Source organism: Megalopta genalis, chromosome 16 (assembly GCF_051020955.1).
Source record: "Megalopta genalis isolate 19385.01 chromosome 16, iyMegGena1_principal, whole genome shotgun sequence".
In the NCBI taxonomy this organism is placed as follows: Eukaryota; Metazoa; Arthropoda; class Insecta; order Hymenoptera; family Halictidae; genus Megalopta; species Megalopta genalis.
The window spans coordinates 4681966-4706830 of NC_135028.1; the positions used below are offsets into that span (position 1 = coordinate 4681966).

The 24865-nt window shown below is 38.0% G+C and overlaps 1 protein-coding gene across 5 annotated transcripts in view; it reads right to left on the bottom strand.

The window, feature by feature from the left end:
• The window catches only part of KaiR1D (Kainate-type ionotropic glutamate receptor subunit 1D), an 819478-nt gene that overhangs the window by 515943 nt on the left and 278670 nt on the right, over positions 1 to 24865 (bottom strand). The window lies entirely within an intron of this gene.

A 24865-nucleotide genomic window follows, 5' to 3' on the forward strand; every position in this document is an offset into this window, starting at 1 on the left:
AATTCAAAACAGTACTTCACACACACACTTATCACACGTTTCTATTTCTTTTACACTAAGCCCCGCAATTAATTTCCTGAGTACAGCGACTTACGCCACTTTCAAAATAAACATGTTTGTTATACCGTTAATTAGCAAAACTTCTCTCGAACAAATCTCAATAGTTCTCAACTCATTGATTGCAAATTTTTTTAAAATGAAAAGATACCGTTCAATTGTAATTAGTGTTACCATTAACTCGATTTTGTTGAAAAAGTGACTTATGCCACTTTCAAAATAAACGGCTCATATAAGCAGGCGATTTTCAGTCGCTGGTCTCTCAGTTGAATTTGGTCGCTCAGTCATTTGGTACATATACCTTCTCTCAAATAAAAGTAAAAATAAAACTTTTAAGAAAAAGAATTAATATCATATTCATTTGAGAAATAATCCAAGCCATAATCCCAATATTGTATTTAATTCTTTTTCTGCTAAGTTATGTTATCAAAATTTATATTTCTGTAAGCGTCATTTTTTGTCAATACTACAATCTGCTGTTATTATTTTCAATTACTATCGATTAACAAAAACAGGGTCATTGCAATTAAATCGTCTTCCATTCGCCATTCATTGAACATACCGAAACAATTACGTTCGCATAAAATGAATTCACTGTTTTACAATACCACTAAAAAAGTAATCGTTTGCAGAAAGAACGTAGAATAATATAGGAATAAAGGTCCGACCTTTTATCGTTTCAGTTATCTGTTCACTAGCTGTAATATTTATATTTCCGGCGTTTTGCCACGCAAATGAGCATCACTCGCCGAACACGCATACACACCCGGACGCCACGAGCGCATAAATAATAAAATGGTATATTCAAGTCGGCCGGGGTGCACATTTTCCCAACCGTTACAGTTGTTAATTACCGAACTACAACTGCATTTACACTGTTATTTCCATTACAAAGTAATACGGGTTCATAGCGCAGAATCAGCCAGGGTCATTTTACACCGCAAATGGCTCAACTCCCGTCCCACCCGGGTCTACGGACCGCCTGCGAGGAGCCACATCCAAGAATTTCAAGTAGATTTACTAAATAACGGGGATCCCCCTGGTCCAGCGAACTTTCCAGCGTCGTAAATTTATTTTAATTTCTTAGGGAAGCACGAAGAGATCTCGTGCACGCTTTGTCCGGGCTGAAAATAAAGCGGGATACAAACCGTGGCGGAGACGAAGGACTGTGGATGAGCGGTGGTCGCCGTCAGATTTCAAGAAAAGAGGGGCGAAACAAGTGGATTGGATAAACGACTCGAAATTCTGGAGTTAATTAAACACCATGAATTACTTGGCCAGTGTTCTGGAAATGGGAACGTGTGTATTTTCAGAATTAAGTTTCACTGCAATTAACAATTCTTACGAAACATCTATTCCTTAACTGGTGTGCAACGTGTATTGACTGTTGCTATTGAGCGGCTATTCTAATCCTTCAAAAAATCGATTTCTTCTGGTCGAATTTAATTTCTGAAAGTACAAGCTTTCGAAAATATTTCTACCAAAGTATATTGTTTGATTCGAGAAATTGATGAAGTTATATACGTATATAGTATATATATAGTATACTATATTATACTATTATTATACTATACTATACATATACTATATATATATAGTATACTATATTATACTATTATTATACTATATTATATATACTATACTATATACTATATATATATAGTATACTATATTATATATATATACTATACTATATACTATATATATATATAGTATACTATATTATACTATTATTATACTATATTATATATACTATACTATATACTATATATATATATAGTATACTATATTATATATACTATACTATATACTATATATATATATAGTATACTATATTATACTATTATTATACTATATTATATATACTATACTATATATATACTATATATAGTATACTATATTATACTATTATTATACTATATTATATATACTATACTATATATACTATATATAGTATATAGTATACATATACATGAGTCGCTACTATTCGAACGACAATGAAGTCAGAATCGCTATTGTTTCCATTTCCATAGCTTGCTAAAGTTAAAGAAACAACAAAAATTAATATTTCTGTGCTACCATTTTTCTGCAATAGCCAAACGCATCCTGATTAAGAATCTTTTTTCTTTCTTTCAGACAAATAGAATGGCTAGAATTATGGCAACCACCGTACTACTGTCGATTTTGACTATTTCTAGTTGCAAAAATTTGTAAATATTGTTGAAGGAGTATCAAAAACAGTAACTTCCCTCACATTTTGTTCCTCAGCTTGGAAACGAAAATGAACTAAAGAAGAGAGTCACAACTATATAAACGAGTCACAAGGCTCGAATAATCGTATTTCTTCTTCCCAAATTGTCCATTTTTGTTTACAAGCTGAGGTACAATTTGAGAGGATTTACTGTATACATAAAAACGCACAAGCAAAAAATTGCATAGATTCTTTGTAAAAATTTTACCGAGCAAACAAGAAAAACGCATTCTAAATAGAATAACCATTTATATTAATTTGTATATTGCAGAGAGAAATATTACAATTGAGACAGTTGCAAAATATCGACTCTGTCTATTTATATATATAACCAGTTTAATTAATATTCGAAAATACGATGGGGCCGTTATCGTAGCTATCATCTTCCGGTGGAAGTTTCGATAAAACTGGAACTCGCGCGTGTCCAACCGTGACGAGAAGAGAAACTAATTTGCCACGGTGATAATTGTATCGCATACGAAACTAATTAAATTCGTGTTGAGCTGTTGTTGGAACTTTGGTCAGTCGGTTGGACTTATGGATATTATGAAACGCAGTAATACCCATGAGATAGCTCATCTTTTGGACGGACCCTGAGTAGTATGAATCACGTGGTACGTTGCCTACATTAGTCTGTGAGAAAGTGTAATGCCTTTTCGTTCGCGTACTTCAAACTCAGTACTTCAAGCTCATTATTTTATGTTCGAATGACACAGCAAGGGGATTTGTCACTTTTAACCCTAGAAAGATAACCATATGACAACGTACGTAAAAGATAACCATACGCTTCAGAGGGGCATGCTTTTCTAAGGCGTCAATTTTATACTAACAATGGATATTTATTTAAGTTAATCTAGTCATTTTAAAGGTTTGGCATTATTGTAAAAATAAAATGCATTTATATTATATTTTTTTATATTTTAAGTAATTTTAAACTTAAATCACTAGACCTCTATGAAAAATTAACAAAAATCAACAGTCTTCGCAGGCGCCTCTGCGACGTAGGTTATCTTTCTCGGGTTAAATATATTCATTTCATTTACCATTTTTTAGTAGTGACATTCATGATCCCCGCCGAAAATTTCGTCAAGCAAAATGATAGTACGGAGACAGAGGCAAATTGTAACAAAAAGGATTTTCCTAGATTTTTCTCGAGAATGTGCTTCTTGGTGAAGAAATAAGTGATTTAAGTAACTTAATATTTACACACTCTTGCTTGACACTACGTTACAATTATTGAGATTGTGCACATACATTTATGAGGAATTTATTCAATAAATTTGTTACTCGATACAAATATTCCAATAGAAATCGTTAAAATTCCGAATAAACTCATTTTCGTTACTTTTATGTACTAATATAAAATAACCATATTATACATGTAGTGTATAGTATAACCTTTTCGCGATGTACAGGGGATAACGCCAATGCCGGCACGGCGGCACATTAACTTAAAAAGTTTATATCTCGGAAAGCAGTTGTGCAAAATTGTATTTAAGTAGCCTTCTGAAAACGGCTCGATGGCCACTACAACGATTTGTAACAAAATATACAGGTACTAATTCAAAAATTCGGAACTGACCTTTGTAAGTTTTTCTGGGGTTACCATAAGATCAGATAAATCACGGCAGCGTTTGTGCGCCTCGAAATCATATAACTTTTGTCTGAGACATTTTTTCATATCATTCGTACTTTTCAAGATATTTAACCCTGAGTGATTAAAATAGGACACCTGTATGTCGACATTCTGACACGTGGGACGTCAGGCTATCACTACAAACAGACAGTGTTGCCAGTGCCGGTAATAAATCTTGAAAGAATTATACCTTATTCATTGCAATAGACTCGTCCCTAGACGAGTTTCTACATTGACACCAGAGGGAGCTATAGGGTAAGTGTTATGTCAAGGTTATGTGACGTCCGGTATTGACGACAAATTCAATAGATTTTGTTACCTACATCGCACTTTTTGAAACATTCAAATTATATGTTGATGTTTTTGTATGTATGTACGATGTTTTCTCTGATTGAAATATATAAAGAACACAAAATATTTAACAAAATATGCATAATAGTTCTCGAGCGAGTTACTGTGCCCTTAAAAAGATGAAAAGTGTTAATTACTGTGTGCCAGTTACTGTGCCTTTTCTGATTACTGTGTTTCAATTTCTGTACACTGATCTAATTACTATGCAATTACCGTGATCAGTTCAAGATAAGTAATTCTATAATAAAAATGTGAAAATATGAAATATTCCGTATTAAATTATTATATTTAGCGTAATTTATTGTATATACTTCAATAGTTACTACATTATTCAGGAAAGCAAAGAAAAAAAAGTGAATAGTAAAGTGAAAAAAAACGACAGCTCAAAAATTTGTTATTTAAAATAATAGCGAAGTCACTGTAACACATAGTTTTGTACGTGAGGGTTCAGTAATCAACGAATGCATCGAACAAGACATGAAAAATCAATCCAATTACGGTGTACAGTAATATAATAGAAAGAAGCCGTAAATTTGTTGACTGAATTACTTGAAATAAAAAATATATCTAAAAAAATAAATCATATATAATCGATTTTATTATAGTATTTCTATAATTTGGTCGAGTTTTACGAATGTAATAGTTTACTTTTATTGTTTTTTGAAACGCATTGTTTTTGTGCTTTTTCATCTGCACTTGCAACGTGTTTCTTAAGTCTCTAAACAAGATCCAGGCAAAAACACGTTAAATCATTATCAGCAATTTCAAAAATTAGTTTCCCAATTTCGTAGGTCTTAAGAAGTTAAAGTTTTGATTCGGTTTATGAAAATTACAGGTCCAATTTTATTTATAAAGTTCAATATCTATAATTTAATAATATTGTTTCTAAATATATGAAAAATTGTTATGGAAGCATAGTAATCTAAAAGAGGCATGGTAATTGTCATACTTACCGTATGATTATTTTTCATACGTTCAATTGTGTAAATGAAGATGCATAAGATTCCGGAAAGATTAGAGAATCATTGACTCATGTACAGGGTGTATCGGTAATTATTTTATTGAGAAAATTCAGTATCTATAATTTAACAACGTTGTCTTTAAATTATAAGTAAAATTACTGCGAGGGTACAGTAACCGGGGTTGGAGCACGGTAATTGACACTCTTATCAGATTATTGCTGCAGACGAAATCGAAAGCATGCTTCCGCATGCAGGCAGACGATTTCAAACAATATGATAATTTGTCGTTCGGTTTCTTTGATTGTGAGTGGCTGGACCTGGCTTACCGGCAATTTCGGTGGCAGTACACGTTAGCTAATTCTGTATCTTCCAGTTAATAAGTTTTAAGCGTGGACCGACAACGATTCAAAGCTTTACTTGTCAATTAAGAGAATAAACGTTTATGCCGGTATCGGCTTTATTCAAGCGTGATCCGAGCTCGTTGCGTTGGCTTAACGGAAACGAGTTCGCCGGAAAGAAGATATAGCGCGCTAAGCTATATGTCCATTTACTTTGGTAGCAACGCTCCGAGAATTGTGTCTTTCCGCTCGGATTTCAAGCGGGCATCCCTTCTTCTTTTCTCATCTTCTTCTCCGTTTTCCGGGCACGTGTTACCGTACACACACGAATCCCAGGAAAACTCAATCCGAATTTATTCCAGCGCGAAATCGCGCCAACCGAGGGCTCGCCGGCGAGGCGCGCATTCGCATCTGCAAACCGTTTCCGTGGGACACGCTAAACGTTCACGTATCCTCGACAACACGCTGCATACGACATGTTTTGTAAATCATACACGGCGCGCTGACAGAAACTACAATCCCCGTGAAAATCGCGGATATAAGGATTCGAACGAATATTTAAAAATTCCGGATTCAATTCTATGGCTGTGCGCGCGCGTCGATACCGCTGTCAGCGACATTGTTCTGGGCCACGTTCAATGAAAGCCATCCTATAAAGCACCATCGAACTTAAATGTTCACTGTTTCATTCCTGTGAGCCTGTCAATCGAAGAACGCGGGATCACTCGTGCTTTGCATCTCTCTATCTGCACCAATTATTTCTTGCTCTTCAGTGTGTCAAATACCGGGACAATTCTGAGAGATGTTCAACGCGTACCTAAAAATAAATCTGTGAAACATATTGGCTTGCCGATTCATAGCACCGTTCAGATCCTTTTTTGCAATGTTTAAATATTTATTGCGATATTAACCAATCCTCCATTGTGCAAGTTCAGCACAGGTTGCTTCGATTCACTTAGGACAAACTTCCTTCACCACTATCTATTGTAAGAGTTGACCGCCGCGTCCAGCACGAATCCGATTGGGAATCGGCACCAGGGTCTTCGTCTCGCTGTTTATGTTGTAAGGTCTATATTATACAGAGTGTCCGAAAAACGTCTTACAATCCGGAAATGGGGGGTTCCTGAGGTCAGTCGAAGTAACTTTTTCCTTAGCAAAAATGCAATTCGTCTGTTCCATCTGTTAACTAAATCAAAATTAACCCTTTGCACTCGAAGCCATTTTAACTGTAAATCTAAATTAGTTTCTCTGACTTACAGTGTTTCCATTTTATATGACAAAGTGCACTTTTTGCATATGAAATTTAGCCTTGTGACTCATACGACAATTAGACTGTTAACACTTTGACGGCCGCGAAAACACCTCGGAAAGTTCATAAAATTATAGTATTTTGTTCGGTGAAATATAAAAATTGCACTGCAAATTTATGTGACATTCTTATGCCTTGCGAATTTTAATAAGATTAAGAAGTTATGATGTGTGTGTGTGTGTGTGTGTGGGCAAGCGTAGAAATTAAATTTCGAGAATTAAATTTTAAATAACTCTGTCACACCCACATATGGGTGTCGCGGCGGTCAAAGTATTAATAGCATAATTATAATACACTTTTTTAATAGTGCAATTATGATATATCTTATTAATAATATAAACAGAATAAATTTAGTTAATAATATAATTATGATGCATTCTTCAAAAAGTTACTCTAAACAGACTTTTACAATTCAAATTTTCGCGAAGTCACGTGTACGTGACTCCGGCCGTCAAAGTGTTAACAATTTTTTACATCTAAACTTTTATAAGATAAAAATTATCTTGAAACGTGATGTGATAATTTTTTAATGGTGCCTCAGAGTCACCACTCGAGTGCAAAGGGTTAACATGTACAGTGGCGAGTATATATATATATATGGAAATTTGGAAAACGGTATAACTTTTTTTCAAACTGGATAAAGTTACTCAAATTTTGTTTAGATGATAGGTCTAGTCTACTAGACGATAACAATAATACTTCTTTTTTCAAATTTGACTATTGCTTGGAATGACAAAAGAAATAAAATTCTTACGTGTTTCAACTCTTTTATCTGAAAATAACGAAAATTTAAAAACTGCGTTTTAAAGATCTCGATAACTGATATGTATACTGAAAATTTTATTGAAATCAGTTGACGCATAGTCAAGCTACAACCACTGAAAGATGTAAAACTTACCTGTCTTTGGTTCAAATTCGTGAAATACTGCGATTTCGATGAAAATTTATCCATGTATACAAGTTACCGAGATCTACAAAATGTATTTTTTAAATTTTCGTTATAGACTTGGATAAAAAGTTTGAAAAACATGAGCATTTTACTTTTTTTTTTGTCATTCCAAGGAATAGCAAAATTTAAAAAAAGCATTATAGTCATTGTCTAGTAGACTGGTCCCCCTATCATTTGAACAAAAATCCAAGTTATTTAGTCCAGTTTTTAAAAAGTTGTACCGTTTATCACGTTTCCGTACTTACATGCTCGCCATTCTACAATACATTATTTTCGACGATGCATATTCAATTTCAGGCGCATATTCAGCAACATTCTATTTAAATATCTATAAGCATCATGAAGCACGACGTTGATTACCAGATCAATTGAATTCATTGAAAATTAAAATCATGTTTGATTTTTGTTCGAATATTAAGCAAATTGTGCACTGCGTACGGATATATCAGCGGTATCGTGCCGAATTTTGCTCTTGCGACGGTCCATTGAGAATCATTTATTCTAATTTATATCTATCGCGTTGCTTATGGAACACTGTCGCGCGCAGAGCACGCCACATTTTCGGCTATCAAGCCTTATAAGCAGGTAGTTACGAATTCCCTTAACACGTTCCGTGCCACGTGTACCATCGATGGTACACGCTTGCATGTTTACTTAGTGAACTGAACAAATTGTTTACAAGAAATTTAGAACCGAAGAATCAATTTCCACCGCAAGAATGGGCGTTGATAAGTTTTTGTTACGTTGTTATGTGTACGAGAATTAATAATTGCACGTAATACATCGAGTTTTAGTAAAATATCAAAGTGTGAAGATTCGAGTAAAAAAAGCTCGGCACGGAACGTGTTAACCGTGCAAAACTTGTCAAGCGGATTGTAGCGCGCATTTGTTAGTAACGAGAGAGAGAGAGAGAGAGAGAGAGAGAGAGAGAGTAACCATTTCGTAATTGTAAACTGTCTCTGCTAATTTCGGCTGGCGACCGTGTCACGCGGCTCGAAATGCATTTTTAAACCAGATCATTGGTGAGCGCGTTACCGCGCGAGGTTTAAATAATGAGAAAAGAGAAAGAGCAGCCCCGAATGCGAAATGAACTTCTGAAAGAGATGCCTAAAAAGGACAAATGTTATTTCTCGGCGTGAAAGTAAATTACCGCGAAACCTGCACGAGTGCTCGGAAATTTAATGCCGGCGCGCGAAAGGCGGGCCGCGAATTATTCCGACTGGTCGTTCGCCAACAATTCCGTAACAAAGTGCAAATGCGCTTTGAAGGACCATTGTCCGGTGCGTGAAACACCGTAGAATTAATCAATTAAGAATCAAGAGGCTCATGGGATCGCTAAACAAAAATCCAATCAACAACGCGGCGCTGAAGCGATTGAAACGTAGCGAACGCGATTTTCGGATCACAAAAATTCGGAGGAAGTCGTTTAATTGTGCTCCGAATTGCACCGTCGGGTCGACCCGCTAATTGAGGAGCTCGAAACTGTGGTTACCGCGGCGCGTTTACCGTCACTCACTTTCTCGCGTCGTATAATCGCATGAAGACCGAATTACAACCGGCAAAGAGCTTAACTTTCTCGGGACATCGAGTTAGAAATCGGCGACGGCATTCACGATGACGAAATAACGGGAACAGGCGGGTTACGTAACAATTTCATCCAATCAACTATTGTTCTCTAACGTTTTTGCGCGCTTCCAGTGCATTCGAATTAACTGTGAACGTGCACGTGAAAAGTTTTGCGAACTGTAACAACCGTCCAGTTTCACGGAACGTTCTTTCTTTCTTTCTTCTGATGCTGTGTTGACTGATTTTTATAAATTGTTTGATAATTGCGTTCGGCATTTTGTTACTATTATTGCGAATTCCATTAACTCCGCTCATCGCGCATTGCAGCAGTTTATGTATTAGGTTCACCGGTAAGTTCTGTCCGTTTGAGAAATGAAAGGAAATAATAGATTTTGTATAAATTTAGTAATATTTATATATTGTACAATATAATTTCCGTCGTTAATTGTGACCTCTTGCCAGCGTGACGGCGATTTGTGAGCAACATTTTTCAAAAATATATGTCTCAAATGAATATGTGCATGTCTATTGAAATTTGCAATGACATTATCAGACAGAACTTTCCGGTAAACCTAATACAATTATTTTATTTGTGTCTGTTTCGTAGATCGCTTTGAAGATTATTTGAAGGGTAACTTTATTTCTTTAAATGAAAACCTTTATTTTTATTTGGAAACTTTTATTCTACACAAAAGGGAACGAATAAACTCTTGCATGAAACAATTTATTCATCAGATTTTATCTTACAAGGATATTTAGTTCAATTTAACATTTATTTAGTAACGTATTTTCTTTATTTTTGTATGATTGAACGCTGACAAATTAATACGAATTTCACTTTTTCACGTAACTATATCAAGAATCGCAGTGTTTAAGTTTTAGACATGTAAGCAACTACTACGATTCTTGATGTAGAAAAAGAGCCACGTGGAAAAGTGCAGTTGTCATTGATTTGTTAGCATTCGGTCATAAAGAAAAAGAATAATTGTGTCGTTTTATTAAATATCCTTGTAAAACAAAGTCTGATTAATACGATACTATTTTTTCAACCTAATTTTTGTCGGAAACGGAGCTTTGAATGAAAACAATTTATTCTATATATTTTCGACTTATCCTTTCACGTAGAATGAACGTAGAATCACTTATCCGATTGTACCATCAGTTGCATGATACCCTGTACGTGTACGATAAAAGTTATTCGCTCGCGATCTTGAATATTGGCTGTTCAACGACGAAGTATCGATTTACGACTGTCCGCTATTGTAACAGTTCCGTGACAACCACTATTCTTCTATTATTTCTTTAAGGGTTGTATCACCGCAAGACAGTTCTACGTCACAGTGATTTGATTTATATACTATATAACTAATTTGATTTATGTACTATATACCAGTGATATATTATAGAATCTATCTTTCTGAGATAGATTGATAGATCGTCGCATAACAGTTTCAGATCATCTAAATTTTGGTGTACTTCTTCATTGCACTCATTCTATACATAGAATGATCTGTCCAGTGAATAAATACTTAAACTGCATGCTTGTTAAAATGATCGTTATTTAATCCTTTGAATGACCATTATTTTAAATGAGCTGTTTTACTGAATAGTTCATACATTCCTGAACACAATTCTAGCACTTTGTTACAACTATGACTCATTTGGAGATGAAATGTGCAATCTAGTCAAATATTCGTCAAATGACCAAAGAGTTAACGCTTAATCGAATGTATAAATTTTTGTAAAATGGCATCTGTAAGATATCTGTATAGTAGAACTACTGTAGAAATTTTAATGTGAAAAAGGTAAGACAGACGCAACATTTTAATGTAATACGGGAATGTTCATTCACTGAAGGGTGTTCATTCATTGGATAGATCACTTAATGAATGCGGTGCGTAAATTAGTATCTATTTTAGCTATTTTAAGTAATATTTTAGCAAAGATAATTCAAGTCTTTGGACAAGGCAGCAGATTTCTATACAAATGCACATGTTTTTAGAAAATAGGTAAATCGATGAGACTTTAGACTGATATTTGTTTCATCATTATTTGATTCCTATTTTGCATATTTTGTACATTGTACACATAATTTTACGTACAATGCGTATAAAGAGGAAAATTCAAAATTGAAAATACAACTTTATTAAATTAGGTATTGTTCGTTTTTGTCTTCCACATATTTTGCACATTAATTTTGCATAAAGATCTACTTACGACACTAGAAAAAGTATGAGGAACAATAACAGAAAGCTGAAACAACCGGAAGAAGAAAACCCCGTAACCAAGAGTTCCTAATTCGCAACAGCAGTTCCTTGACAGCCATCGGTGCCTAAACACGATTCCTCCGAAAGTTGTCCAGAGCAGAAGCTTCGCGACACAAGTTCTTCGCGGGAACTTTCAATTCTCCCAGCTGTAACACTTCCACGGGCATTTTTAACAGAACGAGGCATGCTTCACCGCGCAACTTTAGCGAACGACGTTCAGCAACTTCTTGCCAGCCAGCAGGGTCCGATCCGTGTAGTCTGCTGAAACTTCGCTTATTAACCGTAGTCACAATCGCCTAACATGATCGTGCATTCTGAAACAGGTAGTCCCGGCTCGTCGTTCCGCGAGAAAATCGAATCTCCGCTGGAAGCGGCGCTTATCCCGTGCGGCTGCGGCTGAAAGCGCCTCAGACAATTTGCGGCAACCTTCGACTTCCTGTTGCGCGCATCTTTCTCGCGGTATCTCGCAGGTTGCCCCTTCGTTTACGGTCTTCTATTATTTTTTTCCCTCCATTCCCCTCTCTAAGTTGGCCGCCATCCGGCCGAGGGAATAATAAACGTTTCGCTATCGTATCAAGCGGTTTACATTATTCATAGCAGTCGTTATCCTGCTGCTTTGTCGATCCCGTTTCCAATCCTCTGTCATCTAGTTTTGAAAGCCCCCGACCCGATAGCGCCGTCGAGTGCTTTCTTCTCTCTTAAATTTGTCGGCTGATACTGGCCCCTCGATTCGTAAGCGTTAAAGAGGAGTTTCGATGCAGAAGATCAGCGTATCAAAAGTGGCGCAGAATGTAATCCTAGATTTTAGTCAAGTTTTTTGGCTTTAGAACATCATTTTGGCTATAGTCTGGTAAGTGAGTCGTGGATCTTTATGCATGTGCAGTCTTTCAAAGTGCAAGAAAGAGTATAAATTAACAAGGTCTCATTGCATTTTTCATTTCCTTTTACAATGGGTAATGTTTTAGTTGTCGAAGGAAACTTTTCTTTAATTCTAATTTTTGTAAAATGATGCGTGGAAACGAGAAGTTGCACAAGTATCCGCAGTCTAATGACAAGCACTGATACTATAAACTTTACCTGTTCTTGTACCTTTAAGATTGCATTGTCAGAGCGAGACCGTGTGAATCACGAAATTATGAAAGTTGGGGAGATTTGGAAGACTTCACGCGAGACGCGTGTGCTTGCTTTTAAACGCAGCTCTCTCGATGCTTGCTTCAAGATTGTTTCAAAATGGTACACAATTTTGGGAAGAACGTTGCGTGAAGTGGAGCCAAAAAATTGTTTCTAACCCATGGAGTTGAATAACAGTTTCGCGATGAACATTATGACACAATAAAAATGAGAACAACGTAGTGCCCTCTAACACGGAAACTGTGACGTAATAAAGTGCAAGGATTATTAAACGAATGTAGAAGAAAATGAAGATATTGACATATCTTTTGGTTATATTGAGAACAATTCAAAGGCATGTTATTCATTAAATTATTTCAACATTCCGTAAGACCGGCTTCGATATATTTCAAATCCTACTTTCCAGTTTAAAAAAGGATCCAGCAACACTCGCAACGAATTCATTGAACACGTTTAAAATGTTCCTATCAAGAGCGTAAAATTATTTTATGAAAATTTGCCGTTAAAATTATAAAACACGGGAACCGTGGTAAACTGGAAAATGTGCAAAACCGGTGGGCGACGCTGAAAACTGCGATAGGTCCTTGGCGACAGTTTCGCAAGTGGGGGTGTTCGCGAAAGTCTGTAACGCAGTCGCGAAAATGCAATTTTGTTGATCAGCTTTATCGAGACTGTCGCGGAATTAGCCGAGTTCCCGGGCCGGTATAATTAAAACATAACAGCTTTCAAACAATTTCACCTGCGCAAATCAAAGTTTACAGTGTCGGGTCTATCGAGCGAACGAACGAACGAACGAACGAACGAACGAACGAACGAGCAAGCGTGTGAAATTGCCTTGCGCTAGCCTGCAGCCGACAGAACAAAAAGATATTAATCTCGGTGCCAACAACGCGCGAAAAACAAGGCCACGTAGCGAAAGGAAAGGAAGAAAAAACGGCTAGGCGAAAAATCGAAAACGCGACGCGGTTAGCGGGTCCGAATCAGGAATAATCGCACGCATTCGGGCGACCGGTCGCAGGAATTAATCACGATCTTGGTAATCAGGCCGAACGATAAATCCCGGACGGCCGAATCGGTCGTGGGAAAGAATTATCGTTCGTCGACAAACGATAATCCCGATGTTTCGAGCGTGTCCGGAGCGGCGCGCACACCGACGTTGCGCTGTAATTCTGCTCGGCGCGAAATATCGTTCAACATTTACTCCGCCGTTTATACTATTCTCCATTAACCGGTCGTCGATTTGTGGGCAACGATTAAACGCGGTGACGGCCAATCCCGTGAGTAATTACATACCAGCCAGGTGGCACACGTTCTACTCATTAGCAGCCGCGCAAACATCGGCGATGAGTGCGGATTAAATACGACGATTTGTTCTCGGGAATCTTTACGACGAGATTGTAAAGTAGGGGAGACCGGGGTTAAAAGTTCCGATTTTGAGAGAACTTAAAAATTGACTAAGAATGAATACAGCTATTTTTTTTCGTTTCTGATTAATCTATTGATTTTATTCTACTTTGAGACTGTCCACTCAAATTTAGTATATTGCAATCAGTTTTCATAGAAACTCGTGTCTTTGTGGTCCACTCAAGCGCAACTTCTTAAGCCGTCATGGGGCAAGTTGTTAACGATCTGGCGTAAATTGTTACGAAGAAATAAATGTTTCTTTCTAAAAAGATATTTAATTCTCTGAACAAAATTAAACATAATTTTATTAACAAAATTTCTTTATTAACTTAGGATTAACAGAAATACATATGTATTTTTGAAAGAAAGAAATGTACGACCTTTGGCACAAGTATTAATGTAGTAATATGAAAATAATAATCTAATATTATGATAATCTCAGAACAACTTTACTTAAACCTAACAGAAATAACCTTTTAAACGAAAAAAAATTGGATATCGTCGAACGACTTGTCAGAATAATAGCTCGGACAAATATTAGGTCTACCGGAAAGTTCTGTCCGATAGTGTCACTTCAAGTTTCAATCCATATGCACATGTTGATTTGAGACATATATGACTATCTCTCTTTATCATTGCATTTACACACATGTACTCTCCTAAATAAACTGAAACAAAGATGTCTCACGTCATTATTAAGTGAGACGCGATCGTGAAAACATGGCTACCGATGATAATGCCAGACCACATGCTGCTTTGGCGACTTGTCGGAAAATCGCAGAGCTAGGCTGGGAAATTCTGTCACATCCACCATACACCCCAGACCTAGCACCCTCCGATTATCACTTGTTTCTCTCTTTGCAAAACTTTTTACAGGAACAAAAATTCAAAACTGAAGCTGATGTCAACCAAGCACTGATTGAGTTCTTCGCCTCTAAAATTAAATCATTTTTTAGAAATGGCATTTACAAGTCGCCATCACGCTGGCAAGAAGTCATAAGTAACGATGGAAAGTATATTCTACAATAAATATTATTAAATGTATGAAAATTGTGTTATATTTCAATTAAAAATCGGACAGAACTTTCCGGTAGACCTAGTATTTATAAAATGTATCGCATATTTAAATCAATAAAATATTCCAATAACAGAATTCGTTGATTGATCGGATATTTCTTTCGCGCAAATTGTCTAATTTATTTAATCATCTCCTGCATCGGCACCATTTGAACGATTCGAGAACGATAACCAATTAATAGTATAGTATGCTCGCTTATGTTATAATTGCAAGCACTGATTGAGTTCTTCGCCTCTAAAATTAAATCATTTTTTAGAAATGGCATTTACAAGTCGCCATCACGCTGGCACGAAGTCATAAGTAACGATGGAAAGTATATTCTACAATAAATATTATTAAATGTATGAAAATTGTGTTATATTTCAATTCAAAAACAGACAGAACTTTCCGGTAGACCTAATATATTATACAGCATTTACTTTATACATTTGGTATGAGCCCATTTCTTGCGTAACATACAGTAAATCCATTCTTCCCTGGGCTGTGATTTAGGATATGCATCGCAACAGAACAACGTATTTGTACATGTGAGGTCGGGTCAGATGTTACCACAACAGTATGCCCCGAGTTACGGGAACAACTAGCCTCAATTGACATATGTGAAAATGTATAAAAGTATTTGATTCATATGCTCAAATATTCTAATTGTTGAAAAAAAAGGAAATTTTAGCCTCGAACAAAAATTAATCTACAGTTTACTTAGTACTAAGATACTAAGATATCGGTGTACATTTTCGTCGGTTCCGTCAGCGGGCAACGACGGTGATGTAAACTGTATATAATAGATACCGCGATACATCATCACCGGTACCATTAGATACACATCGTGCCCTGACTGTTTGGGGATCCCAGCGTCACGTATGCAATGTGAAACGCGACAAATAAACGTCTCTGATTGGTGGATAAGACGAACCCAAGAAGGGTATAAAAGAAGCGTTTTTTCTTACCGGACTCTGAGTAGAGTTTGGTCGCTCGATCGTTTTCGCCCATATTCCTTCTCTCAATAAAGGAATAAAATAAAGTCTTTTTAAGAAAAGAATTAGAATCATATTCATTTTCATTCCATAATCCCAACACTAATAAATGCTTTTGCAACATGATCTTAAATGTCATCTGATTTATAAGAACAGAACAATAGACGATATTGACGTTAAATAATTGAACTAGATAAAAAAATAGTGACTGCGAAATATTTACTTGCCTGGTATATGACTACTATATTCTCTAACACTATACTATTCGCTGTCACGGCCGTACTATAATGATTGACGGGATGGCATGATCGGTCCACGCTTTCAAAACAATTGAAAGCATAACGCAATTCTTCCTTATTTGAGATATATTACGATCGGAACCACTTATCCCCGGAACTTCTAACCCTGGTCTCCCCTACTGTGTGCCAGAAAGATCGCACAGTTTTCGACGATTCTTGAAGTTAGGTGTTCCAAACTGCAACTACTTTCAGTTTGTTTCTTGCGATGTTATTGATCACAGATTTTGGTACTTCAGTTCAGTTGGCAAGTTTGGCGAAAATGGAAAGATGGGAAAAGGAAAAGGAACGTTTTTGGCACATTATATGATTTTATTTTCGAAAAATACACGGTGTACAGGGAGAATGGGGTTGATTCGATTCATGAAAGCCGTTCAGAATTAATCAATCGTAAAGAAGTCATCTTCCATCACGTAATGTCAGACCACGCACATATTTTCAGATTTGACAGAAACTACAGAGAGATGTCCTGGGATCATTCTTCATACTCTCACCGGTACTTGCCCCTACCACCGTTGCCGAGAATTCCCTCAAAGGTCACGTGACTCCCATCCGTGACGCCACGGATAAGGAGTTCAGCAGAGTAGGTATAGAAGGCAGCCACGTTTCCAGGGATGTTCCGACGTTTATGATTAGTCACGTCGCATCAGTCGACTACGCTGCTCTCTGCCATTGCCCTGTTGAACTGCTGATCGTTGACGTCACGGATGGAATCGCGTGACATTTCGAGGAATTCACGGCTACAGTAGCTTCCACAGAACTCTTTCGATCCTTAACCCTTTCGCTACGGTGGTTCAGTCCGCCGTAGCGCCCCTCCTGAACGGAACCACCCGCCGAAATTGTGCACATTGCGCGTGGATAGTGTATTTGGGAAGAAAAGGGATTTTTCTTTAAAACAATATAGTTATAATTTCTGCATAAGGTATAAAGTTATTTAATAGGTAAAAAAAGTTTCATTAACAATGGAAAAAGTGAAGAAATAATATATAATATACGGTAATAAAATAAAACATAATATTCATAATACAAAACATAATACATAATAATTAGTCCTAAAGTTAGTACTTTCGATTTTCTATCCCTTTATGACATGTAACACAATAATAATGGGAAATGCAGGTAGAACAAATATAACTTGAATGGTGTGTCGTTTATTTCGGACTGTCGTTTGTTTGTTTCGTCAAAAGATTCACGCAATAGTAACAAGAGGCGGTGCAGTCCAAAAATTAGGTCGCGATTTTACCAGCATGTCGGATATATCCGGCGTTCGTCCCCAGAGGGCGATCATGTGGATGTCGGATATATCCGGCGTTCGGCTCCGTGAGTGTTCATATGGATGACGGATATATCCGTCGTTCGGAGCGAAAGGGTTGAATTTTGAATGAAAAGAAGCCATTAAACGGCACCTAGAGCAGTCTTTTTATGCAAAAGGAGAGAATTTTAACCCTTTCAGCACCGAGCGAAAGAAGCGTACCTAGGCGAATTACGTTTTGAGCAATGTACAGCAATTGACGCACAGTCACTAGAAAAGGTTTAACAGACACAGTAATAAACTTTTCATCTTTTTAAGGGCACAGTAACTCGTTCGAAAACTGTTTTGTACATTTTGTTAATTATTTTTTGTTTTTTATATATTTCAATTATAAAAAACATTGTACTTACATAAAAGACGTCAATATATAATTTAAATGATTCAAGAAGTGTGACCATAAGTAAAAAAAATTCCAGACTTTAATGAACATAGCAATCGACACGCTTACCTTAAACAGATACGAATATCACAAAATATCGGAAGTAAATGGGAACTTTTAATAGGCGTCCCAGAACTGCCGTTGTAACCGGTAAGGAATAATAGCTGAGGTCGTTCGAACGAACTTTTTCCATAACAAAAATGTTCTCCGTGGCTTTGTTAACGAGTTATAAACCAAAAGACTCTGACTGGTCCTCGCGCACTGATTGGCCCGCTGTTTTCATTAATGACTCGTTAACGAAGTTCTAACCAATATCTCCGCTAAGGAGATAGGTATTCGAAATCACCTCGGGAATTATCCTGTTCCAAGTGCAACGGGATTTCTAGGACACCCTGTATAATCACATAAAGGGAAATCTAACGTGATAAATCAATTTCCTCGGGAATCGCGTTTTCGATCACTGTGCGACGATTCCTCGAAATAAGAAAAAAAGGAAAATTACAGTAAATAGGAGAGAGAGGTCAAGTGACATATTATACAGGGTGTCGCATAATTATATCAACACCCGGAGAGGGGTGACTCCTGAGGTCAGTTGAAGTAAGTTTTTCCTTAGCGAAAATGCAATTCGCAGCTTTATTTATCAATTATGAACGAAAAATACTGATCAATCAGAGGCGAGTTCAGCTAGCGCTCGGTCGCTAGATCTGACTTATTGGTCAGTATCTTCCGTTAATAATTCGTCGTTAAAAAGCCGCGGATTACATTTTTGCTAAGGCAAAAATTACTTCAAATAATCTCAGGAACCCCTCATCTCCCGGAAGGATCGTAATTTTGGGACACTCAGTATAATCGTCGTCAACATTTAGAATTACGTATTCCTACACATACTGAATTGTATCATTTCTTTAATGTAAATCACAAAAATTCTTTAAAAGATGAAAATCCGAGAATGAGGCGAACATCCAAGAAGATCCGGTTTATTTTTTAGGTCAGAGGTTTATTGCATCTTTTCACGTAAACGCAACAGATCTTACACGTACAAGATGAGAACTTATAGGTCCTCGGGAGTTTTGGTTAGTCATTTTTTAGACGGCACAGTTTGACCGAGTTCAAGGCGAACATCAACAGGGTTTCGAACAATCAAGAACCCTTCGGATCGGAGTCAGTTAATACAATTGTGTTGTAGAATGAAAGGATACTCAAAAGCACTTTATTTAGAGTTACAAATTCTACTCCAGAACATTCGCGTATCCAGTAAAATAAGTGATGGTGATATATTGCAAAACTACAGAGATACAGAAATCTGGTGTTGGTGAAAATCCCGAGGTGGCAACCTCACGGTTCGGTGTCTACTTTTGAACTGTCGTCTGGGCCCACCTGGGCCTCTGTAGGCAACGGCTCACCCTCGCAAGGGGCCATAAAACTGTTAGGTGGGTCATCGTTGAAATTCCAACAAATTGTATTGTAGTTAATATGATGAAAGTTCAAACTTTCATCCGCAATTGATAATCGAGCGAATTTGTGAAAATATAATCTAGATCTTCGGGATGTTGGACGATGTCGCTATGCAAACTCTGTATGTCACGAAGTCTCAGCTACGTGACTATCTGGTCAGATTTTGGATTTTTATGCATTTCGAGCTTCGAGTAGACCCTTGACAAGAATCAGGCAAAGACAAGACAAAGAATTCCGTCCCTCTAAAAGCAGAGATTTTAGTCAAATTTAATTCCTTTCAATACTATCTATTTACAATTTATTGGTATTAACGATACAGTAAATAAAGTTAATTTTTTATATTATCGAATATAAAATATACTTTTAACACAGATATATCTAATTCACAATTGTTGGACAACTACAGGGTGTCTTATAATTATGTTAACACTCGGAAAGGGACGATTCTTGAGGTATCCCTGAGGGATTCCTGAGGGACACCCTGTATAATTCTAAAATCACTGTCTCCAGCCTCTTCTTATTCATTACACTGTAACTTAAAAATAAAAGATTCCTTCAAAACCTGGTGCATGGCCTGTAAAAATTAATTCAATAAATTGATAATGACATTGTCATGCTAAACTGCAAAAAATATGCTGAAACGCATTAAAGAACCAGGTTCAATAAATCGGATTAATCGTGTAACAAAACTTCTTTGAAACATCTCATAAATCGGGCAGACTCAAAGTACAGCAATTTAAAGGCAACGATGTCATTCGGAAATTTTTGAATCACGATAAATTCATGCCCGGTTAGAGAATTTGAGTTTCGGTAATGTTTCAGCGTAAGCCGCAAGACAATCTAGTATCTACTACTATCGATCAAAAGTCACCTCTACCCGCCTCACTTGCGACTCTGTGTCCGGTAGACCAATTTCCTGGATCGATATCGGTCTCATGCAGCTAACTAATGCGCAAACTTCGGAGCAAATGTTACGTGGGCAATCTCATGGGTATTTTGCAAACGTGCCAGCGTCGCGACACGATTACTTTCGAAGTTGCGGCATAAAAATTTCGAAAATCTCGATGCACGGTGGCAATATCGCGGCAGCCAATCTTCTTGGGTGGTCCAGCGTTCAGCGAAAGTTAATTCGAATTTCAATGAGCCTCGATTACATCGCGGTGCTTGAAAAAGGCAGCAGTTTCCCGGGGAAGGCCGATTCGAGGGAACGCTATCGCGCTGAACTTGGAAGACTCGCGTTATCGTCCGCGCGGGTTACGGCACGCTCGTGACCGAGAACGATGTTTTCCTTCCATTATGCTTAATTGGACGGTATACAGTTCCGGGAGGGAAGAGGGCCCCGGCCCGCTAACAGAAATCGCCACGGGCGCCGGGAACTTCTCGACGTTTCGATACGTGTCGGGGGCAGAAGTTCGAGAACTATGCGGGAAGGAAGAAACCTTAAAAGTTACGGGGAAATTAGAGCCACCAGTTCTGTCTGCAGCTCGTCGCAGCTCGTCGTTCCCACGGCCTCGTCGTTGTTCCGAACTTTCCGCCCCTGTGTGGTTTTCGAAAATTGGCTTAGCGAAAGTGAAACGAACAATGTCGGCGGAAGAGTCGCTCCTCTGTTTGAACGAAGACGGTGAAACGAGGCTGCGGTAAGTCAATCCCTTTGCCTGGGCCAATTTCGATGCATACACGCCGGCGGAGAGGTTCCGGCTGAAATTCCAACAAGATTCGGGCTCCTCGTTCCGATTTCCATCATCCGGTGACACCGGAGTTTTTGTCTGCTTCATTGCACGAGCAGACACGGGGAACTTCGGCTTCCACGTGTCGACCCCGTTCTCGGAGCAACTTTTGGTGGTTGGTGCGTCGACCTAATTTTAAGTTTGACTTATTGTCAGAGTTAAGTTTTTCTATTTTTCGTTTTTGAATGTAGTTTGTAATTGAGGTCTTCTACTTTTACACAGAAATTCGGTACGGTCGATCCTCCTATAACACGGTACTTTGGGTGCATGATTTCGGTAAAACACGGTATGCCAATTGCGACAGTCCCTTTACAACACGGTATTCTTGAAACCTGATCTTTGTTTGGCACATTTGTATTGGTAGCAGAAATGTTTCTATCGTGTCACGATTTTTGTTGGCATGAGCGAAACGTTCGCCTTGTATAGGGTGTGCCCGCTAGGATAGCCTTACCGATGAGTCCTCTAGCGGGTCCTGGACGAAACGTCTCCCTTTCCTCCCTTCTCTCCCTGAACCCAAACCTTAATCCTTTCACACAGTCACAGTCACCACATCCACCACCGCCAAATACTCATCATTGCTTTATTCTCGCGACACATATAAGCACGTGCTCTAAAAAGCAGGCGCCACAGCTAACTGGCTCAGAGATGTTACCTTCTTCTCAATTGTCTTGTTCGATGTCGGTGTACTTTCGAATACACAAATACAACACGTAGCTAAAATAAGATTTTGCTAATATCGTCGTCATTTCAAAACTCCACTCAGTCCTTTGCATCCTTTCAACTGCTCCCGCCAAGGCAGGCCATCAAACGGGCGGTAAATCTTCACGACATCATAAATCCTAAGTGATTACTGCCGCCGATCTCAATTGATCGAATCCAGGATCGGCGAAAATCATAATATTCGCGCCGTAAATCACGTGCATGTTGAAAGTCAAATGCGCGCATCCTCTAACTCTCCCTAAAACTCAAACGTTATCGTCCATAAAGCTCACGACTGTCGTCCTCCATAAAATTCATATATTAATCTAGGTCACTGTACAGACTCCGAGGAACTGTCGAAGAATCAGCTTGTTCCACGGGTTTAGAACTCCTCCGCGTCTGTAGAGTGCATCGACTTCCACGGGCTATTCCGTGTATCTGGCGGCGCGCGCCGCGTTCCGTTTCCCTTGTCATTGCATTATGTATCGCGATCCTGGAGACACGATCGGGCGGCCGCGAATAATCGGCTCGCGCGCGTCTCTTGTGTCTCTCGTGTGCCCCGCATCCCGTACGTCAACGATTGAAAAACAAACGAGCATCTCGAGGAAATTCCGAGACGGAGGCAACCCGGGGAGCATAAAACCGTATTACGCCGCGCCGGGTCGAACAAAGGCGGCCCCGACACTCGCCCTTGTTTTCCGCGTCATATCGTAAAAACAAAGTAAAGAGGCAGCGTCGAAACGGCCTTCCGAGCTTCCCGCTCGCCGAAACGAAAGAGGGTTCTCTGTTCTGGGTTAGGTTCGTTGCCCGGACACACGGAGTCGGTCGACTCCACTCGCGGAAACAACCGGAGACGCAGACGAATTCCAGCCGCCGCGCGCGTTCTCTCTTCTCGCTTCTCTTCTCGCTTCTCTCCTCTCTTCTCTAGTCGAGCCCTCTTCTCCGCTCGCGGCCGATCCACGGCCGGTTTATTCGCGTTTAACCGTCAAAAGGAATTACCGGCTTGCCCCGTCTCGCCGGAACGAGATTAGAGTCGACTTTTTGCCGCCGCGAACGCTGCCCCGAAAAACTGGATCAACGGGACCGTCCGGGTAATTACAGACAGTATATGGGACCGATTCAACCGTCGCGCGTCCTAAAAGCTTTCGGTGAAATGGATCGGGCACCGGAAGTTAATTCTTCCCCGTTCTGAATGCGCCGGCTGTGGGAAGGGACGCGCGAAAAACGTGTCGGCGCTGATCTTTATACAGATTCGCGATTCGGGAAATTGTTGGAGAGACGGCGGACGCGATTTGTCTCCTCTGTGAATGGTTTTGGTGCGATGCAAATTGAATCGATACCGGAGTTTTTAATCGAGCTCGGTTTTCATTGAGATGCATATTGGTAAATGCAAAGTGTTCTGATAATTTGTCGATGACAGGGTCTTTGGTAGATGTTCGTGCAGTTCCCGCATTCTTTAAAATGTTGCTTGAAGACAGTCGAAATATTTGAACAATATTTTTTAAATAGTTTAGAAACGATTTATACATAAGATAACACACAACGGTGTAATCTATTATGACTGAGATTGTACAAGTACTGTTTTCATGTTTCAGATTTATCCATCTATGAAGCTGACGATATATCGACTAGGTTTTAATCGTTTTATTATTTTCGTTCGTCCACCTATGGTCAACGGACTTCAAAATATAAATTTGTAATGGAATTCCATAAAAAATTGACATTTATTCTCATTGCGTTTGGGACAATATTCGATGTGGAAAATAAGCATCGACACGTGGCACTCAAAGCGTTAATTTCTAAGTACTCTAATCAAGACAGCATTTTTTATTTATTACGTCTTTACACTGTGGAAACAATAGAAACGCAACCGTGACGTAGGTAATTATAAGATAGCCTTAACAGCATAAATGATTGTTACTTGTACATATAAAATGCATCTTTTGCTGAAGTAGCGTAAGTACCTATTGCTTTAAAACTGATGCCCCATGACTGCAATTATATATCAACCTAAGGCTACATGTGCCCATAATTATGAAAGTGGTCTAAGTCAAAATTAAAAAAAAAATGAATTTATCACTTATTTCACACGACATGATTTTAAACTAAATTTATTCAATGTAATTTTTACGATATCGTCAAAAATGAACCTTTAGATAGTAGTTGTAATTACAACGTTATACGGAATTCATTTAGTGTTAATTATGAAAGTGGTCTAAGTCAACATTACTATGAATTGATCGAAAATTGTAGAAAAGGAAATACATTTTCGATCAAACGAATGTCGCAGCCGGATTTTATTTCAACGAAATCACTTGAAAAATCAATAACAAGGAGAGGAAAAAATACCGCGGGCGAATCTGTCTCTTGGCTAAAAATTCAATGAATGAGATTCTTGAAAAATGAACCTTATAAAATGTTTTATAAGACTTCTTTAGATGATTCTGAATTCCAAGTTTTGGATCTTTCACCTAAAAGAGGAAGACCAAAAATATACGAAAATATTCAATTACTTCCATTCTACAACACTACTAGACCAGTAACGGAAGAAAAACATAAAGATCTTACTACCATACATCCCTCCAGTTTTTCAGGAACATTTTAAAAATCTTAAAAACTCGAAATTATGATAAAAATGGATTACTTTTTAAAAATGATTAATAAATGCTTATGAATTATTTCGTTAAAGTTGTTGTTTCAAATGGACCGTTTATTTTGAAAGTG